Genomic DNA, 22,256 nt, shown 5'->3' on the forward strand with positions numbered 1-22,256 from the left:
TGTCGAATGTAGGTACAGCAAAATTTTCCTTAGTTTCCTTTCAGCTTGTAAACAAAAATGGACAATTTCGGAAGAGGTGATACGATTACTCGAGTCTCACGGTTCATTTTTATAGTTGCCGATTGTCAACAATTATAAAAATGAGGTGCAAATAATCGTGCCTCCTGTTCCCGAATTGTCCATTTTTGCTTGCAAGCTGAAAGAAAATCAGGGAGAATTCGCTGTTCCTGTATTCGATCGCAATTTCATCAATTGTTTTCAATTGTTTTCGCGTTGGCGGGCCGCGTATGAACAGCTGATGGGGTCACATGCGACCCGTGAACCATAAGTTCGTTGTTCCGAACGATGCGTAACAGCAGTTTTTAACAGGCCATCGTTTCGATTGCAAATTATCTCTACTAATTAAATGCATACAAGAAATTATATGTATCCGTTTAAAAACTCTGAGTTGACCTCCATAACTTGGCAAGATTAAAGATAAAAAAAAAGTAATTTACGTGTAAGTACCTTGTAGAGCCGTGTTTTCTCCTATTAAACTTCTTTTTTTGTATCTTCAAGCATTTACGAGATACACTCTGTATTGTCTTCTAAGAATGACGAGATTGAATTTATTTAGATTCTGCGCCACTTTTATTGTAACACATACTTGAAAAATGAAATATGCCCGGATGCGGTGGGTTTAGTGTTAATGAAACTTTCCTGCACGTTTTCTCCGCTTGGAGGTTTTAATGCTCGTAGATTGAATAACTGCCGCTTCCTTCGAAGACTATATTTCTTTCGACAGATCATATTCTGCTACTTATGGAGCACTTAATTTCTTGTAAATATCATCTCGTTTCTAATGCGAGCTCATTTTAAAATTGATTGATTTAAGAGTAATTGAAATTAGAACTTTACGTGATAGCTTTGTTAATGAAGTTCGTAATGGTGATAATTGTGTAAGAAATTAATATTCATTTACGTTTCACGTTTGCCACTGCTAATTATTAGGCGAATAGTGCAATAAAATTTCAGCGACACAAAAACAATTGTTTTTAGGCAAACATATTTCATTTTAATTGACACGTAGTATCAACGCCACGAATTGATTTATTAGCAATTATTATTATTATTGTTATTATTAGTATATTATTATATATTACTAGATAATAATCTTTATGCCAAACAGAAACTTCTCAAGTTAATTGTAAGAAGTACAAATTACGATAACAATGTATTGCTTCCGTCAATAATTTAAACAAATTTGTATACAATATTTTTATAAAATATTTTTATAGTTTTACAGTTTCATATTTCATAGATTCAAGTTTTTATAAATGCATAAAATCCGCAGTCCGGTTACTATTAATTAAATCATAATTTTTTTTTTTAAATGCAAGACAGAAATATCTTCAAAACTAAAAAGATAACCGTTTATATTTTTCCTGCCGTAGCCAGTGACAAAACTGTTATTTTGTGTGAAAAAAACAAGAACACTTGTTTCAATATTGTGCACATAACAAACGGGATTTCTACACAGAGTTTCAAAATTACCAACAAGATAGCAAAAGATTATGGAACAAAGTGTTTAGTACATAATGGAATGTTCACTTTAAACATTAAAAAAAAGTGATCTTTCATTACATAAACTGTAATGAAAGTATATTACTATAAACAGTATATTAGTATTTAAACAGCTACAAGTATATTACTATAAACAGTATATTAGTATTTAAACAGCTATAAGTATATTACTATAAACAGTATATTAGTATATAAACAGCTACAAGTATATTACTATAAACAGTATATTAGTATTTAAACAGCTACAAGTATATTACTATAAACAGTATATTAGTATTTAAACAGCTATAAGTATATTACTATAAACAGTATATTAGTATTTAAACAGCTATATAAGTATATTACTATAAACAGTATATTAGTATTTAAACAGCTACAAGTATATTACTATAAACAGAACGAAATGACTTTTCGAAACATCCTAAAATCATCCCCTACCACGCCGAACCGAGCAAACACCGCTTGTGGTTCGAATCCACTTTCCAGTATCGCGAAAAGTAGATCATCGCGATCATTAGCATGCCGCGGGTGTCGTCTCTCTTTTCTTCCCCTAGCTGCTCGTCCTCTTCTCCATGTCACTTTCACAACAGGACAGAATTTCGCGTAACGGCGCCCCTCCGTCCGTTCCCGATGGTGTTCCGCGTCGCATCCGGCATTCTTATGGGGTTTCGACCGGGTGTGCGTGCAGCCATGGCTATAACGGTACATCGTTACGTCATGCGTTCTCTCGCACCTGTCACGCTTCGGTTGGACAAAGGGTTGCACCACCGGTTGCCCCGGATAATAATAACAACGGCGCGGGAAAAATACGGGGCCAAGGAGGCGAAGTAGGAGAAAAAGACGAAGGAGGAGGCGGAGAAAGAGGAGGAGGAGGAAGCGACGCCGCCACCCGATATCTGATTTCCGTGACGAGGAAACTGGGACTTCTGTCTTCGTGTCTGCCACCGAGCGACGCGACGACGACGACGACGACGACGACGACGCCCGGCGTATTCGGAGCGATCCGACGCCCAGGGCGACGTCCTGTCTACAGATCTTGATCATTTCAGATTACAAGCGTTAGAGCCTCGATCATCAGGTTCACGATCAACGCCGACCCTCGAGGGCCGTTGTATTTTCGCAGGATTTTTCGCAGGATTTTTTGGCGAGCAGCTAATTCGCTCTGTCTCGCGATTTCTTTGACAAATGAAATCCTGCGAGCTGCACAAGTTTTGAACACTGTTCAGTATTCGTTGAGATTTGTAACGTTGATGCATCTGTGACAAAAATATAAAAAAATATAATTAATAAAATAATATATAATATAATATATATAATATAATATATAATATAATAATATAATATATAATATAATATATATATAATATAATATATAATATAATAATATAATATATAATATATATAATAATATATAATAATATAATAATAATATAATTTAAAAAATATATTTCGGACTAACGAAGATTACAGAGTTTAATTTTGGATGACGTTCTACTTTTTCCGAACTTCAAAATTTTATTCTATAGTAGAGGAAGCTTCCTTTCAGGAAGCGAGGAAACTGGAATTATATCGTAATTGTTTCACACCGAGGAAGTCACTCAATTAGTGTCCCACTTTTAACTTTACTTAGTTCTCGAAACACGATCCAGATGCAACTTATATTACTGTAAGAGAAGGTTTCACTGTCAACATGAAATTGCTTCTGAGATTCAGCAATCCTCTTCAACGTTTTCTTTGCAAGCTACTCCACAGTTGAAATTCTGTTCGTTACCTCAAACATCCAACACCGAATTCAACTTTCTCCTTTGTTCTTTATCAGATATACGAACCGTGCTTGAACATTTATATAATGTTTCATATTTGGTGTTGTCTCTTAGTTTCATCGTACGGACTTGATGGACTAAGTGCTCGATGTAACTTATGCAATTAATAGACGAGATAAGGGACGATAAAACCATAGGTAGAATTTAAGAGTGTCGCTATATTACGTTTAAAATATCATTTAATATTACATCGAATTGTCATTTTCCATGAACACACAAGTGCTTGATGTAACTTATGCAATTAATAGACGAGATAAAGGACGATAAAACCATAGGCAGAATTTAAGAGTGTCGCTATATTACGTTTAAAATATCATTTAATATTACATCAAATTGTCATTTTCCATAAACATTCGTAATTGAATAATTACCAATTGTATTGGTCGAAAGCAACATATATTATTTCAAATATAATTAACATAACTCTATAAATGAGCCGGTTTTTTTTAAAGTGGCATAACACGTTTCAAAATATGGATGCTAACTTTCGAGAAGATTTACTTGTATTCGTTATCTCAGGATACTGATATTTTTCTCAGTATAGATAATTTCGTATAGACATTAAAAAAATCACCACTGTTCATTACGGTAAAGTGACTTATGCCACTTTCAAAATAAACGGCTCAAATAAGACAACGTGGCATCGTTCGTTGACAATTCTATTCGAGCATAAATGGGCCATGCAAATAATTCTGAATACTTCGAGTTTTGGTTGTTTGTATCGTCCTCGTGTCTCATTAAAAGCCGTGAATGTGGGGTACCGAGACGTCCCGCAGCCGCGGCTCGTTTTTATATCCGCATTAATCGGCTGAAAAACTTTCCTTTCTCTACCTTCCGCGGGGACTGTCCCAGGAATTGACGAAAACGAGGTTATAGGAAGCGTACCAGGGGCCATGAGATAATTGTGCAACACGGTTTCACCGGTTAACGATTACTTCTGTTCGCATACCGACTTAACCTGGCGACGCGCCGCTGCGAACGCTGAGTATCAGGAACACAACATTTCTTTAATTAATGCTTAGCAACATTTCACACTTTTGTATGAGTCGTTCACAGACTAAATCGATTAACTCCGCTTTTGAAAAATATCTGAAATTTAAATGTCAAAGCACACTTGGTTCAGTCATAACTTCTTTTTTTTTTTTTTATTTATAATAAATTTCCCAAACAATACAGATCAACGGCATTAAACAACAGAATCTTTTTGGCCACGGAATAATAAATAATTTATTTCGGCTAATAACATTTACACCAAGGCTAACATTTAAAGGTACATCGGTATTTATTATTTATTATTTAGATTTCAATTTTTATTTTAAAAGGAATTTTGAAAAATAATCACACTTCTCCACTTTCTGTTTTATGAAGTTAACGGATTAAGTACATTTACGATCGTAATAATTTCTTAGAATAAATAGAAAATTCAATAGTTACAACTTTATTTTCAACTAAAATCTTGTATTCGTCGCATTTTGAGACTGCGAGCCTTAAAGCGAAGACAACGTCGCGAAATGTTACGATAAAATCACGTGAAGTGAAAACGCAGTTAGATAAATGAAGGAGACGCTTAAAAATGTCTGAAAAGTAATGAAACTGGCGAAGTCATTTTCGCGTGGTTAACTTGCCAGATCTAGGCCGTCGAAGTTAATTGTCTTTCTTGACGCTATTTTTGGTTGACGGCAATTTTCAAACAGTAGAAAATTTTGCAAAACTATATTACAGTGGAACTTCGATTATCCGAACTAATCGTTAGAATATACAGGTTGTCCCGAAGATGTCTCGCAATCCGAAAGTAGGCGATTCTTGAGGTGATTTGAAGCAACTTTCTCCTTTGCGAAAATGCAATCCGCGGCTTCGTTTACGAGTTATTAACGTAAAACCGTGACCAATCAGAGGCGAGATCATTTGGCGCGAGACGGCCGAGCCAATGACCTGAACTGGGCTCCGCGCACTCGTTGGCTGGGCCGTCGCGCGCCAGTCGAGCTCGCTTCTTATTGGTCAGTGTTTTTCGTTAATAACTCGTAAACGAAGCCTCGGAGAACATTTTCGCAACGGAAAAAGTTGCTTCAAATGACCTCGGCAACCTCCCATTTTCGGATTGCGAGACATTTTCGGGACGCCCTGTAGATCCTCGGATAACGAAGAAATTACCTAGTTTCAGTGCTGGACTAAATCGTTGGAACACGCTATAAATTAACAAAGAATAATTTCGAACCGCATATAAGATTTATTAAATTCAACACCACAGTAAATTTTCCTTAATCGACGTTCAGAATTGTACACAGAATGGACAATCTGAGCGTCAATTAGGAAGAATTGATTGCATATTTCATTTTTCGAATGCTGTCTGGTTCCTTTCGACAATCAAGCGAATAAATGAAATTAAGTTAAAATTAAGTTGCAATTAAGTTTGAAATTAATTTAGTATTAAAGTTACACATACGAAGAGACTATTTGTACGTTAATGGCTCAAATCGAACTGTTCACACGTGAACCATGTTCGCGTACCTACAGTAAAGAGTTCGAGTAATCGAGAATCTCCTTATTTTGTTCTGTCCGTTTTGTGTTCTAGAAATTGCTTCCGGGGTAAAGATGTAGAAAGTGATCGATATCATTTTCAAGACTAGAATGTATCTCGCGGCGATTGTAAATAAATAACTACGATTAAAAGCTAGGTCGCGGTTTAATGTCTACGTACGATCGTTAATAACAAGCCTCTGGTCGATCGGAGACGACTTCGCCGAGGAACTTTATTCCACGGATCCCGGCGCGTAGGAATCCGACTTGAGCTCGATCCCATTGGGTGTCATTTTCCTCGCCGTCTACGCAGCCCGTATTTAGGACGTGAGACATAAACGACACATTCTCGACACGCATGCATTCTTCCTACGTTTCTCCGGGTAAAACAGTGCGGGAACGGCCGTCGCTGGTAATTGGAGAAACGGCGACGCTTCCAGCAAAAAAAAAAAGAAAAAATTCGCTCCGAAACCGGAAGAGCACTCGATTCATTGTCATTAAAAGTTGAGTCGTCCGGAGGTTTCGTCGGATGAGCCCTGGGATCGCGCGTTCGTCCGCGGGAACAACGGTGTTCTCTTTCTTTTTGCCGGAAACTTGCGAAACTCTTCTTCCGGATGATGCTGCCGCGCGCGGCGAAGTTCACTGTCTTCGAACAATACGTGTAATTAGTTATGCGATTCGGCGTCTTACGAGAAACAATCGACGGTATTGTTGCGTTCAATCTGGATAATACATACGTTGCTTACACAACTCGTGTTCCTCGCTGTGCGCGTTACATTCGAATTCTGACGGAGATGGATCAATAATCAATGAATAAATCAAAGTTAATCGGAGTATCAGTCGATAGACCGCGGATTTGGTGCATTTATGACAAACATGTCTGGGTGAGAAGTGTGAACGCACCAGGGTAAGCTGCGGTTACTGCGGTTTCTAAATGAGCCGTTTATTTTGAAAGTGGCATAAGTCAATTTACCGTAATGAGAAGCGGTGATTTTTTAATGTTTATACGAAATTATTTATACTGAGAAAAATGAAGGCGAACTTTGACAGAGAAAATAAGACCTTTTACGCCAATGAATTGACAACTTGTGCTATATCTATCATTCTTTAACTTGAATATTTCCTTTTTTTTTCGAAATATTGGATCTCTGAAAGCACAGATTTCACTAAAAAGCGTAATGTAAAGAAATCATACGTGTGCATATATTACTGCGATTATGTATCTATTACTGCGATTATGTATCTATTACTGCGAGCGAAATACTGCTAATTATCAAAATATAAATACTTTTAGAATCAGCATTCACAGCTGTCATTGCGAGTATTTCATGACTCGACGTTTTCACAAGCTTCCGAATATCAAAAGTCAATAAATGACTGAAAACTGCGATTGCTGTTACTTGTATTTTATAAATTATCAAGATTAAATGTATAAAAAATTATGAGATTCATTTTTGGGCATCCGCAGTAATACCTACACTTACCCTAGAAGAATTAAAGACGATACACTACTTTACTAAAACAATGAAACGAGAAAATACGTTTCCATTCTGTTTCTGTTTCTGACAGAATTAAAATCGTTACAAGGTTTCTTGTTCAGATTTTTACTGAAGATGAAATTAGATCGCGAGATGATCAACTCTTTCAACGCCAACCGAAAGAGTTGTGTGCATCTGAGTGAAAAATACCAAATCCGTTTGACACAATTCAAGTAAAGTTCTGGAAGGAGATTATACAAATTTCGTAAGATTTGATAATTGGAGAATTTAAGGAGGAACATGAATTAAGAAATATAAAACTGTTTTTTTTTATTAGAAATATTGAAAAGACAGCATTCTCTAAAGTATAGACAACAACGAAATATCGTTAAGTAAGAATTAAAGGAATATTTTGAATTCTTTAGTGCAATTATATCTTGAATTTGATTTAGTTTCGCAAAAATTGTTGGGAAAGAACCATTGTCCTCATACTGTCATATTTCTTAGAGAATCTATTGTTTTCAAGAAAAGTTTATGAAAATAGCAGTACGCATGGAATACTTCAAGGCACAAAGTCAATTTAATAAGGTTCGTTAAAGTAGCGAAAACAATTATTGCTCGCTCGTTACAGTGTCCATTCTTTTCCTCCCGTTATTCCGCAAGTTTCCTACCTTCAAAGATATTATTCTTACAATAGGTATCGCAATTAGAAGAATTTATTTTCCCGATATCGTTTTGCGTTTATACCTGGTTTCCACGTTTAAATGAGGGGCTTCGATTTGCTTTGTTGTTGTTTCCTTTATTCTACAGAATTAAGAGAGCTGTTCCGTTGCTTTTTCTCTCATTTAAATTGCTCGTTCGTTTATTCACCGTTTGCAAAAGATTTTCACTCGAAAATTGATAATAATCTCAGTACCAAAAGCGAGTTTCATATCACGATTAGTGATTTAGTTTCAAGAGCACGATCTCTTGTCAAGAAATACGATAAATGTACAGTCAAATTTGATTTCTAGAGCTAGAATTGAAAAACTATGGAATGCATCGACGAGAATCTTTTCGAAGAAATTGAAACAGATATATGTATAATGTTTGGTTTTATCGTCATGGAACACATAATCGGACGAGACAAAGCAACACAGAGAATACAATAAAATTGTAGAAAGTTCTCGGAATCGTTTCAATGCATAATGCAACTTTTGACAACGGGAACAAGTTTCTCTCTGATACCCATTTATTAAACTTCGCCCGTTTCCTCGCGATGTAAACGTGTAAACCACGCTGAATCAAAAGGTTCACCAGCGATTAACACGCTTTTACTTCACCACTTCATACACCCGAACTTATTCTCTCTTTCGAACCATCAAGTCCCTCGTCTCGAAAAATGAATTCTGAATTCATCGCCAAAAACTGCGCTGTCTTACAAATGCGAGAACAGATTTCAACTTACCGAAGCTGTTCATATTCAGTTCTCCTGTAACTTTTGCATACAAATGTTGAATACAGTTTTACAACTGGACCGCGGATTCCAGTGAAATCGTCGAATTACTGAAAATTATTAAAAGACGGAACGTATTTTCATTTAACTCCTGTTTTGTACAAACGAACCACAAAATTTCTCTTTCGCGTAAACATCCGCGGTCTACAATGATTCATCTGCGGTTCTTTTGTGCGTATAAAATATAGTCTGTATTAAATAATACCAGATCCCGGAAAATTTTATTTCACATTGATATAAGAAATAATATACTACTTCGAACCGTTATTTTAACGTTATTTAAAAATAATAACAACATCGATCCACTTGAAATAACAACAATTTCAAATAAACGATTACTTGGTTAACTTTCTATTTCAAATAGGACGAAAGAAATTATCCTCGAAATAATAATGCAATAATTTTCTAGAATAATTTCACAACTACCTGGAATAATTGTTTCAAATAATCGTTAAATAAAATACATGTGTTATTTAATGTAATTTATATATATATTTATGATATTTCATATTTTATAATATATTGTTATAAATTTATATTTTATATATTTAAAACTATATTTATATTTTGTTATATTATTATTTTATAATATCTCAGATAAATCTTGCATGATCGTAATGATTTTGTTTGTTATGAATCGAAAAAATTGTTCTAAAATTGTTCAAGTGATTTCACAGTCAAGTACACAGTATACACACTAGCGTAAGCAACACATGCGCACAACAAGTGCTAATATATTGAGGAATAATATAATATATATGTTATAATAATATATATTTATATTATATATAATAATATAATATAATAATATTGATAATATTATTATATTATTGAAATATACATATATATATTATAGATTATATTATTGAAATATACATATATATTATAGATTATATTATTGAAATATACATATATATTATAGATTTTATATATATATATATATAATATATATGTATATTTCAATAATATAATAATATTATCAATATTATATTATATTATTATATAAATTATAGATATTTCTATATATATTATAGAAATTGATCAGGTATCTCGACCGAATGAAAGTTTCTCCCGCCGAAGTGTACAGCTAATAACTGGAAATGGGTTAAGATTTCGATACGTGTCCGCATATGCAAATCTAAAATCTACACGGAGGCTGTCCCGAGGCAAACAGGTGGCACTGCTCCTATTCGAGCCGCATGACTAACCGAAGAAAGATTTCGGTGTCGGGAACGAGATTCTAGGGTATGGTCCTATCGAGGCCCACACGATTTTCGAACAACTTTCGCGCGGCGCCCAGGCGAAAGATTAATTTTTCGGGGCCGCTTTCTCCTAATAGCCCGGCGTCGTTCTACAGGGCCCAATTTCGCCTCTGATATCGCATTGTTAACGCGACAGTGTCCGCGTACCGGTGATAAATCTCATCGATACCGTCTCGTTTTTACGCGAGAATCCTTTGCGGTTGTATAAGGTCCGACGGACCCGATGCAGCCTCTTTTACTTTTTTCGACTAAAAGGAACAACTCGGCGATGTTTGAGAAAGTCGGATGCTTGGGACCTACTTTTGTCGTGACGTAGGCAAGGAATTTCTAACATTTTTAAGTCACCCGGAGATCGGTCGAGAATTTCGATTGGCTTCCACGCGCGAATCATTTCGTGGTATCGTGTGGTAACGAATCGAACGATTCACGGTCCGACGATTAGAGATCTTAAATTAAGTGTCTGTTGGCCCAAAATGTTATTTCAAATAATGTTTCTCACGCAGAAGAAACTGATAAAGAGTATTTCTTCGCAGGCTGGACAATTCTTCTACTGTTAAGACTTTTAATTTTGTAAAACCTTTGAATATTATATATATATATATATATATATATATATATATATATATATATATATATTTATATATTATATTTTATATTATACATAAAAAAATGCATATTTTTCAATAAATCACGTTTAACTTATAAACTTATATTATATTATATATATATATATATATATAATATATATATATATATATATATATATATATATATATATATATATATATATATATATAATATATATAATATAATATAATATAATATAATATAATATAATAAATATAAGTAATAATATATATAATATAATATAAGTTTATAAGTTAAACGCGATTCATTGAAAAATATGCCAATTTTTTTTTGGGCGATGTTTGTTTATTTTTCTTGTAAAATATTGATAGAGAGCGTTCAATCGCAGAGAAAGCTATTTCAATATTTGTGCTGGCTGAAGTACATAATCGTATAATCGATGCACGCAATAGAATCCGATGTACGCGTGTCGATGAATACTGTAATTAGACGTAGCAGCAATTTAAAATAGTGTAAAGATTGAAGGAATCTTAAAATGGCAATTTACTATTTTTAATTTAATAAAATGATCAAAGAACGAAAGCGCTTGCTGTTTAATCTCTATTTCTTGCAATTTATGCGGACAATTTTTATTTTGCATAAAAATTCGCAGTCTGATTCTAATGAATGAAATATAATTCAAAGTTCGTCGTCTTTGTGGTATCAATGATTCCGTCGTCATCGTTACAAATTGTATACATTTATCGTTTCATGTCCCCACGTCAGCTGTTATAATTTCTTCGTATATTCGAATAGATATATTTATTCTACAAATCGCGAATTCGAGAATTGGAAGGTGAAATGTTTGTACCGGCAGTGTACAATGTCGTCACGGAATTGCAATAACTGAGTCAGGAGATAGAACTATCCGAAAATCGAGGTGAATCGTGACGACTGGTTTGAAACTGGTTCGCCAAATATTCGTCGTCGTTTAGTTAGGTCTCGGAATTTCGGCGAGAATAAGGAGTCTTTGCTTCGTTCGGCGCGCAGATGAAAAGAGAACGTGATGAGAAAGTCGATGGAAGTACCATCGCGCCCGGAAAAACTAGGGAAACGAAAGAAGAGCGGAATGGTTAGTTGTCTGTATTGGAGCGAGTCAAAATTGCCAGGAAGACCAAGTCTTGCCTCGCAAGGAATTTTGAAACGATTGTTTGCTCGCTGCTTTTTCGTTGCGTTCTTCTTGAATTAGGAATCTTTCGATGTTGCATTGTGCAAACAGTATCCCGGTATTAACCCTTAAATGCACCGTGTTGCCATTTGGCAACATACAGAAGAATATTTTGTTTTGTAGCCGATTGGCTATATACGATAATTTTGTAATAAAAAACTATTTTCCTAAAGATATAATTTTTTTCTTCGCTTTTTTCCCTTAATACACACTCATTTTTTAAATGAAGTTTGATAAGTAGAAATTGAAAACAAAAAGTCATGCATTTAAGGGTTAAAAATGTATCCGACAATGTAATACAATCGAATCCGAAATTAACTAACAATTTCATATTAGTTTTACTACAATTTTTGAACTCATGATTTACAAATTTACAATTTTTGAAATCATGCCATCGATATGTTAATAGAAATAATGAAACTGGAAAAGCGTAAGCGATAATTGCTGGCATGAAAATATTGTAAAATTATTGTAAAACATGTGCAGGAGAGTGTTACAACAGTTTGTCTTCTTTGGTAGAAAAAAAAGATTTCCGTCCGTATTTATTTATTGGGAAATGCAATGAATATAGAACTAAATTTCCAAATAATACGATTCCCATCGTGATTGGTTTTTTAATCAACTTCCGTATTCCATTTACATGCAAAGAAGCGCCATCAAAGTCTCTCGATAATTCGCCACGTTTTGAATACCATCTAGTAAACGATATACAGATTGAACTTTGAAAGGAACAGGGATATTATTTATCAGAGTTTAACAAATATGGAGATCAGCTATTTTTCAATACAGCTATAAGCAATAATTATTTAGCAATTGTTCCATACAAATTTGGATTTTCGTAATGAAAATTAGAGATATAAAAATGCGCTGCATTTGCGATATCCATTGTTTAAATCCGAAATGGATAATATTGAACTTGCTATCCATTTATATAAATGGATTTATTCGGATAATATTTCCCACTATTCGGATAATACTTTCCAAAATGGATAATATTGGATTTATTATCCATTTATTCAAGTGGATTTAATTGGATAATATTTTTTGAAATGGATAATATTGGATTTATTATCCATTTATTCAAGTGGATTTAATTGGATAATATTTTTTGAAATGGATAATATTGGATTTATTATCCATTTATTCAAGCGGATTTAATTGGATAATATTTTTTGAAATGGATAATATTGGATTTATTATCCATTTATTCAAGTGGATTTAATTGAATAATATTTTTTGAAATGGATAATATTGGATTTATTATCCATTTATTCAAGTGGATTTAATTGGATAATATTTTTTGAAATGGATAATATTGGATTTATTATCCATTTATTCAAGTGGATTTAATTGGATAATATTTTTTGAAATGGATAATATTGGATTTATTATCCATTTATTCAAGTGGATTTAATTGGATAATATTTTTTGAAATGGATAATATTGGATTTATTATCCATTTATTCAAGTGGATTTAATTGGGTAATATTTTTTGAAATGGGTAATATTGGATTTATTATCCATTTATTCAAGTGGATTTAATTGGATAATATTTTTTTGAAATGGATAATATTGGATTTATCACTTATTTATTTATGTGGATTTATTTGGATAATATTTTGCAGTTCTCATGATCCAGAGAATAGATCACTGTTCAATTTGAGAATGCTATGTTGATCATAATTTTGGCATTGAAACGTTGAAAAATGCGAATATTGGTAACAGAACCGAGCAAAGAACGAATATTCACTCGCGCTTTCACGTATTATCTGCCGCACGGCGTTATCCCTCGGTATAACGACTACCATAATGAACTTCCGGATGGACGAGTTAAAGCAATGCGGGTGAGGAATCTGGGCCAGACCGCTGGTTGGCTTTTCTAGTCCCGTTCTTATCGGTCGCGGTATTACGCAAATCGCGGTTCGCAATGCAATTTCGAGAGTCGAAAAGGAAAGTAATACTACGCTAATATCGGCGTATTATTTCACATGTCTTCTTCCGCGGGGAAACATTTTGCCACGCGGATGCGAAAATTCTGACTGGATAGGGAATCCTTTTATCCATTTTCATCGAACGCTTAACGCGAACTGTAACCAAGATGCATCGTGTTTTGCTAATTAAACGAGTTTATCGCTACGAAGTAAATATAAAATAGCAGTTTTACTGGAAATAGTCGAAGTCGTTGATCCATTGAGTGTATGAATGTAGTATTTTTAAATGTAGCTGTTTCGATCGAACTTTCGAATTCTCTGTCGAAAAATAAAAAACAATTATCTTCTGTCACTTTTTACTCAGAAAATTGAAATTTCTAGTATTATCTCTATTATTACTTCTAGTAGTACTCAATGAAAATTCTAGTATTATCTTTTTCACGAATTATTCGCTCGTGCATCCAATAAAAATGAGTAACAGTGAAATGAACTTTTTCTTCAGAAATAACATGTTCATGTTTATGACATAAAAATGAACAGGCGAATAGATGAAATGTAATCAAATACAAAGCTACGATGATATTAGAAAACTTTTAAAAATATTGGTATCCTATTTTCGATTAGCTCATATTATTAAAAGAACTAATAAATTTTTATCTCACTCTTGTTTCCAAAAAATTGAGCTGGTCAATTTTTATTTCGTATAAACATCCACAGTCCGTGAATAAATGTTAAAAATGGAATTTTGGTGTATAAATGAGACTCATTGATTAGGAAATTAATATAACCGATCAGTGTCAAATCTACTACTCATTTAATTGGATAAACCAAATTACATCTCTTCCACATGTGATAACTTTTAAACAAAATAAACCGATCACTTTTTTTAATAAACTCTTTGGTATTATAATAAGCTCTAAATATATAATAATATTAAAAAATAATATAAAAAAAATATATAAATATATATATATATATATATATATATATATATATATATATAATATAAAAAACAATACTCTATAATTCTCGATTCTAACAACAACGATAAGATGATTAAGATTCGAACACAGCAGAGAAAATTTATTTAAATTTATTTAATTTTCGTCGTAATTGTATAAATAAGTCGTTCGTTTAGTGGTATCATAACGTCCATATTGCTACGAATTATACCATGTTTGCTTTGACCGCATCCAAATTTTTGTTCCGTCAGATTTATTTGTCTCGCGTATATGCGAGCGTTCGTTAGCGAGAACTAACTCGGTTGTGGGTTTAACGCGAGACCGTACCAAACTCGACGAAGAAAAATATTTGCTCAGATAGGATTGCATCCTTCGTTGCGTCGCCATCAATTTCAGATTAATACGTTTTGTGTTCCGCTTGCACCGGAGCGTGACATACCGCTCGCACGTATTTAGGTAGCTCGCCATCGGCCGGCATTTCTCGTATCCACGAAAGTAGAGCGTTTTATAATAAGTGCGACCGGGTGTCTAGATTCCTCGATAGACGTTGCAATCAATGGACACACGATAATTATTCAAATTCCGTACCTGCCGCAGTGGGCTCCTCGAGATGAAAGACAGCGCGAGATTGGCTTCTTGACGCATACGGAGCTTCGGGGATGCGGAGATTCGAATGCCATGCAAAAATGAAATCGTACAGTGAACTTACAAAATTCTTAGATACAATATTTGTGCATTGAAATATTACTTAAGTAGGAATTTCAACAATTATCTGTTTCAGAAAGTACACATTTGTTTCATCGCTGACATCCAATTTTGTTTTTACGCGGTCTAAAAGAATGAAGGAAATTTTCTTTTTACGCTATTTCATTCGATTCGGCACCGTTAAATCCGTTAATCGTAATTTTCTAGATATATTTAGGGCAGTAACATACGTTTACAATTTTTAATTGCTGAATTTGTGATTATTTTACTTTGAGAATTCATTTTAAGAATTGAATTATCTTTCGTTTCTAGAAAATAAACTGTGCACGAATGAACGTACAAATCAAATTCGACTTTATATAAAGACTCTTAATAAAGTTTTTGCTATGAATCATCTTTTTATCTATTTTTTTACAGGCCAATCCCTTATTTGTCTCACTGTATGTACACGGTTTTTTTCTGGAACGCATCTAATGTGTAAAAACAGAATCGGATAAACCTGTGTACGAGTTTCTGAAATTTCTAAAATTCGATTAAATGAGATCTAATAACAATTAAACAATCTGCACGTTCGTCTTCAAAGTTTCTATCTTCACAATTGCTTTCAAAGATTTATTTGTTCGACGTAAAATTATCTTCGTAAAAAACAATTTCAGAATTTTTGAAGGCTAATTTTGTCGATGTCGCTTTATTGCACAGATTAAACAACGAGTCTAGATAATTAACAAGAAGTTTCATTCCCAAAAAAATAAGTTTAAATAGCCTGTTCTTGAGTAAACAAGAAAAGAAACTACACATCTATATGCCGAACTCTAATATTTCGATCTTCCACGATTTTTCATCAAAAAACGTTTACGTATTTAACCCTTTTACTGCCGGGCGAAAAAGAGGCGCTTATGCGAAGATAACCGGCCGAATTTTACGATTCTACCAGGATTTTGAAAAAGTCTCTCATAAAAACCAAACGAAAAGCAACATTTACATAATTCAAAAAGCAGTGTATTAAGGACAAAACAGAGAATGAAACAGCGACGCTAATTTTTCTCTCGTAATGAAATTAAACTATTTACAACACTACAAAGCGCGGGCCGATGTATCGGCTCTGGCACTTTTCGCCGGTGCAGCGAGGGCCGATACATCGGCCTCCGGCACCAAAAGGGTTAAATTCTGCAATACGATTCGAAAATTGTATTCGTCGAAAAAGAACGATCTTGACGTTCGAATCAAAATCATTCGCATTTTGTGGCAGCTCCAGCCGAACAAATCGATCAATTGCAAAGAATTCTAATGAACATTTCGCACGCGTTATTAGCAATGAAGTTAGCGGACAGAGATACCGTTGCGACGGCAACACCGAAGGTCAAGCGTCCCTGGCCATCCCTTGAGCAATTAAGCGATATACCTGCGACACTAGAAAATGCACCCAAGCGAAGGTGCCCTTCGACCCGACGAACGGACAGCGCGACTCATGGATTCCATATTTCCCAAAACGGAAGATTTACAAGCCGGGCTTTCGGGCGGTTTCCCACTCCGCAAGTTCCTTCCGACACACCCATCTCTAATCAAAAACGCTTCATTTCCTCCACCAAAACCCACCATACACCAATCAACAAAAAAACCGAGGCGACAAGCGAGAAGGCACCTAGAACGTTACACTGAATCGTTAGAACTAACAGAATCGTTAGAACCACCAGAACTGTTAGAACTCGTAAAACTCTAAGAACGCAGATAACGCATCGCTAAGACCATAGCTGTAATATTATTAACACGTTCCGTGCCACGTGTACCATCGATGGTACACGCTTGCATGTTTACTTAGTGAACTGAACAAATTGTTTACAAGAAATTTAGAACCGAAGAATCAATTTCCACCGCAAGAATGGGCGTTGATAAGTTTTTGTCACGTTGTTATGTGTACGAGAATTAATAATTGCACGTAATACATCAAGTTTTAGTAAAATATCAAAGTGTGAAGATTCGAGTGAAAAAAGCTCGGCACGGAACGTGTTAAAGTGTACGTAAAGGCAACCAGCGACTTCATTGAACTTAATTCCATTTGGAAACATCGCGCATATACAGATACAAATCCGACAATACGATCGTGCTCATACAAGAATTCCAGCCTACATTCGGTTCAACGAGGAAGAAAATGATCTAAATGCGGAGCTTTAAAGTTTCCATTTTGTTGAAAAATGCATAGCACAGATAAGAATCTCGCGCGGTGTGCACGCGTGAACCGTAGAAAGTACTTGCATCGCACGCATTCCGAGTGATAACCTCGGATCGGGGATCGGCCGTGTGTATCGGGCCCGGGAAAACGGATTGGGTCTCGTGATTTTCGCTTTGCTCGCGGTCCGGTATGGGGCAGGGACGCGGTGAAAAATCGCTGGACGTCCACGCTCCGACTTGTAGGAGAGTAGCACACGCCCTCGTTTTGGGTTTCTCCTCCTCTAGCGATTTATTGAAATCGAACCTCTCCTGGAACGGGTCGGACTCGATTCGTCATTCGCGGATTATACCGCCGTTCCGCCGTTTAGCGTTCCGCCATTATTCGAGTCACGAATACACGGCGCACGGTTCTGTTTCACCTGTGAAATATTTTTCCAGCGGTTCCGCCGCCCCCGCGTTTCAGACCGACGGCCAGCTGACGCTACGATATTGTTACGTACGCGGACCAGTCTCCGCTGTTCTTTGTTTTGCTACGTGTCTTCCCGTGAATTAAAGTTTCCCCGACGGAATCGTGTTCGCGAGCGCGCGCACGGCATAACGTTACAGTTTCCCGATAAACCCGCCGCGAGCAGTTCTCAAATGCCAGTAAATAATGCAACTTTGTAAATAATGCAGGCTCCTGGAACGTGAGCCGCGTGAAAATGGAGCGCGACGCGACGATGGGAATTACTCTGCGGCCCTTTGGTTCCGCGAGACACGGTGCTATAATTGATAGACATGGAGACGTTGATAAAGAAAATGTTGTCGTTAGGTAATGTGTGTGTGGCTCGCGTTCTTTTCTTTTTTGTGAGTTATAGTTTTGTGGTTTGATGATGGAATGGATTTTAGATCGATAACTTTAAGAATATTTATTCGGAGAATGATTATTAATAACATGATTGATATGCTCGGACAAATTTTCGTGATATAATTGTTTGTAGAATTAATCGCGGAATGATTAGAATATGGAATATAAATAACGATACACGTAAATACAATGCTTTTGGTTTACATTTTAGAAAAGAATAGGATAATGAATTGAATGAAAATAATGGGACGCGTAATTATAACATTTTTGTTTATAGATTTCGAAAGGGAAAAGAATAATTAATGAAGTAATTCGAATAACGACTCGCGTAAAGATAATATCCTCGTTAACATCTCAAAAAAGAAAAGAACGATTAATTAATGGAACAAATTCATAACATGCTTAAGTATAATATTTTGGTTCGCATTGTAGAAGAGAAAGGGAAAATTAATTAATGACTTAAGATAATGAAATGACTTAAAATAATGTTTGCATTTTAAGAAAGGAAAGAAGAATTAACAAGCGGAGGTGTGAGAGAAACTAGATCAGTTACCCTAAAACTAGCGCTTAAAATCATTCTTGCACAAATTTATTGACGATGACACAAAATCTACAGACTCCTGAAATTGTTTTAAAATTATTTAAAAATTATTTTTAAGAAATGCTTTGGAATACGGTTAAACTCTACCACAATGCGAGCAGATCTATGGACATTGAAGATTTTATACAGAAATAATATACCGATGTAAAATAAACGATTTCGAATCTACTAAACTGTAAGGGGAAGCAGGTCACGTACATCATCGCCCAAAAATACGGCACATGTTACGATTTCAATTCACATACAATACTCCTTTGGGAAATGAACATCTCATGTAGAATGATATATTCTCGATATGTTTTTAAAAACATTTTATTTAGTCAAGAAAAGTGTCAAGTTCGTTTAATAACAATAAACACGTATTTGTTTCGTAACAATAATACTGGTAATAATAGTTAATTAACGACAGTAAAGATAATTCAAGATTAAATAGTTGCTGGTAGTTAAAGATCATGTTTAAGAGCACAGTATTACACATAATTCCTTTATAATATATTCATGTGACGATGCAGAGCTGGATTCCAACTCGGTGAAAACGCTTACAATTAAAACTGATTGCAATTAACGCAAGGTACGAGATTGTTTACTCCATTTGCATGAAGTATATACAACACCGCCAATTGAATTCTCACGCTGCTGTCGTAGCACACGCAAAATAGATGCATCTCTCCAAACTACATAAATAGTATGAGTGAGTAACCATAGAGCTCACTTACATGTCACAACGACGCGTCAATGTGCTCCTAGAAATCTCGCAGCGAGAACTGGCACCGATTATAATTATTATTATAATTATTATAATTATAATAATTACTATATTATAATTAATAATAATTATTATATTATAATTATTATTATAACTAACGTATAATAATTTATTAAAGTAACTTGATTAATAATTAACGATTATACGTATAAAACGTTTTAAGTAAGTTATATAATACACTGAAAGTTAGAGATCGATAAATATATTAATTTTTATTACAGTGAATCTATTCCATATTATGCGCAGAACCGAATTGTAACAGAAACAAACTGAAAAATAACGTTACAGAACCGAGTAAGCAGAATCAATATATAACTGTTTCCAATTATATATAATTAATTATAACTGTTTCCGGTTATATATAATTAATTATAACAGTTTCCAGTTATATATAATTAATTAAAACAGTTTCCAGTTATATATAATTAATTATAACTGTTTTCAGTTATATATACAATTAATTAAAACAGTTTCCAGTTATATATAATTAATTATAACAGTTTCCAGTTATATATAATTAATTATAACTGTTTCCAGTTATATATAATTAATTATAACTGTTTCCAGTTATATATAATTAATTATAACTATTTCCAGTTATATATAATTGATTATAACTGTTTCCAGTTATATATAATTAATTATAACTGTTTCCAGTTATATATAATTACTTATAACTGTTTCCAACCCCTAACGTTAAGGTTCTGATAACGGAATTTTTAAATGAAAAGGATATTGTTTGCCTGCATTCAGATTCTAGTAATTGTGTCGTGATTTTTTCTGTCTCTTCTGAAACGGTCTCAACAGAATATTTATAAAACACAGTCTCAACAGAATATTTCTTAATGCAAACAGATTTGGCGGATCTTTAAATGTCTCCTTCGCTTCCCTTCTTACTTTTAGAAGCAACGTAATGCGATTCTTTCATCTGTATTTCATTATATCGAAGGGTTCAACCCGTTTATAAATCAATAAATAAATAAATAAATAGTCGACTCCGAAAGTCTGGGACCCCCTTGTCGTCTCTGCAAGAACAACGAGCACCAAAATAAACGCGGCCCTCTCCTCCCCGTTCCCTATTTAATGACTCTCGCGCCTCGTTCCGAGCGTCTTTCACCTGTGCCTGGGGAGCATCGTTCTCCGGAACGGTGGACAGAGAAACGGAGAAAGAGGAAGGGAGAGAAAGAGAGAAAGAGAGAGAGAGAGAGAGAGTGAGAAAAAGAGAGAGACGAGAAAGGCGCAGGATCGGAAAAAGAAGGAATGAAAACGGTGGCAGAGAGCGGTCGGCACAAAGGGAAGGGGATGGCTCGCGAGCACGGTGGGCCTGTTTGGGACCGAGCGTTGAAGGCGGAAGAAGCCGGGGAGGGGTGAGCGTGCGGCACGAACGATCGAGATTGTCAGTAGGTCACTGGGACGTGGCTCGTGGCCGAGACGAGCGTGGTTTGCACCTTCAGTCAGTCCCCGTTGGCCAAGGTAGCCACCTCTGGGCCCGTAGTAGCGAGTCGCGGCAAATAGGCATAGTTCCTCGGTTTTTTTTCGTTTTTTTACACCACGGGACAAGGGAAGGCACGGTCACGCTCGCGGGCCCGATGAGGAACAACTGACACGTGTGGATCACGGGGTTAATTTGTGAGACCGACGGCGTGCACGAACGGGGGTGACAAAAAAAAAACGGTTCGAACGGAACGGAGCAAACGGGAAGAACCTCTTAACCGGAGGAGGTGACCACCAGTGTCTCGACGAAGGATTCGACAAAGGTGCATCGATCGATCTATTTTCTCGCTCGCCGACTTCCGGTACCCCTGCAGAGCTGTGCGAGGACTCGGCTTTCACGAGCCGAGTCGAGCGTCCGAATTTTTCAGGTTACTCGAAATCGACGATCAGTTCGAAAATGTGTGAGTTACTTGAAAAATCCAAGTGGCTTGGGAGGACGAAATTTTTTTTTAATTATCCGAATTCGTTCGAATCGATCAGTAATTTTCAAACGACCCGAAAATGTTCGCGTTGACCGAATTATATTTGACGAATTACTCGAAAGTGTTCATCGAACAGATCTGTAATTACAAGTGATTTTTATATGTTTGAGTTGACAGAATTGCTTATTTCAATTACTCGAGTATGTTCGAATAGATCTCAATAATTCTCGAGTGACTCGAAAGTATTCGAGTTGCTCGAGGTGCACAAATTTGTATTTTACGCTGGGCTAGCAAGTATTCTAATTTAATTGATATACTTAATTAAATAATGGTTAAGTATTCGAGCCGTTCGGATATTTCGTGTAACTCGCATGTTCTCGAACAGTTTGACGATTTAACTCGAGAAATTCGATCACTCGAATCGGC

General features: G+C 35.2%; 1 protein-coding gene across 3 annotated transcripts in view; it reads left to right on the forward strand.

Moving 5' to 3' along the window:
- dyl (transmembrane protein dusky-like) overlaps positions 1–22,256 on the forward strand; it is a 73,410-nt gene that overhangs the window by 7,528 nt on the left and 43,626 nt on the right. Inside the window, exon 1 of one of the 3 annotated variants that reach the window (XM_033469749.2) lies at positions 21,350–21,671. The exons of 1 other annotated variant lie outside the window; for it this stretch is intronic. The gene's annotated coding sequence lies outside the window, so the exon portion shown is untranslated. Of the gene's footprint in view, positions 1–21,349; positions 21,672–22,256 lie in introns of those variants that run through there. One more of the 3 variants, XM_033469751.2, reaches the window with a different exon arrangement.

This window comes from Megalopta genalis, chromosome 10 (genome assembly GCF_051020955.1).
Source record: "Megalopta genalis isolate 19385.01 chromosome 10, iyMegGena1_principal, whole genome shotgun sequence".
NCBI classification, from domain to species: domain Eukaryota; kingdom Metazoa; phylum Arthropoda; class Insecta; order Hymenoptera; family Halictidae; genus Megalopta; species Megalopta genalis.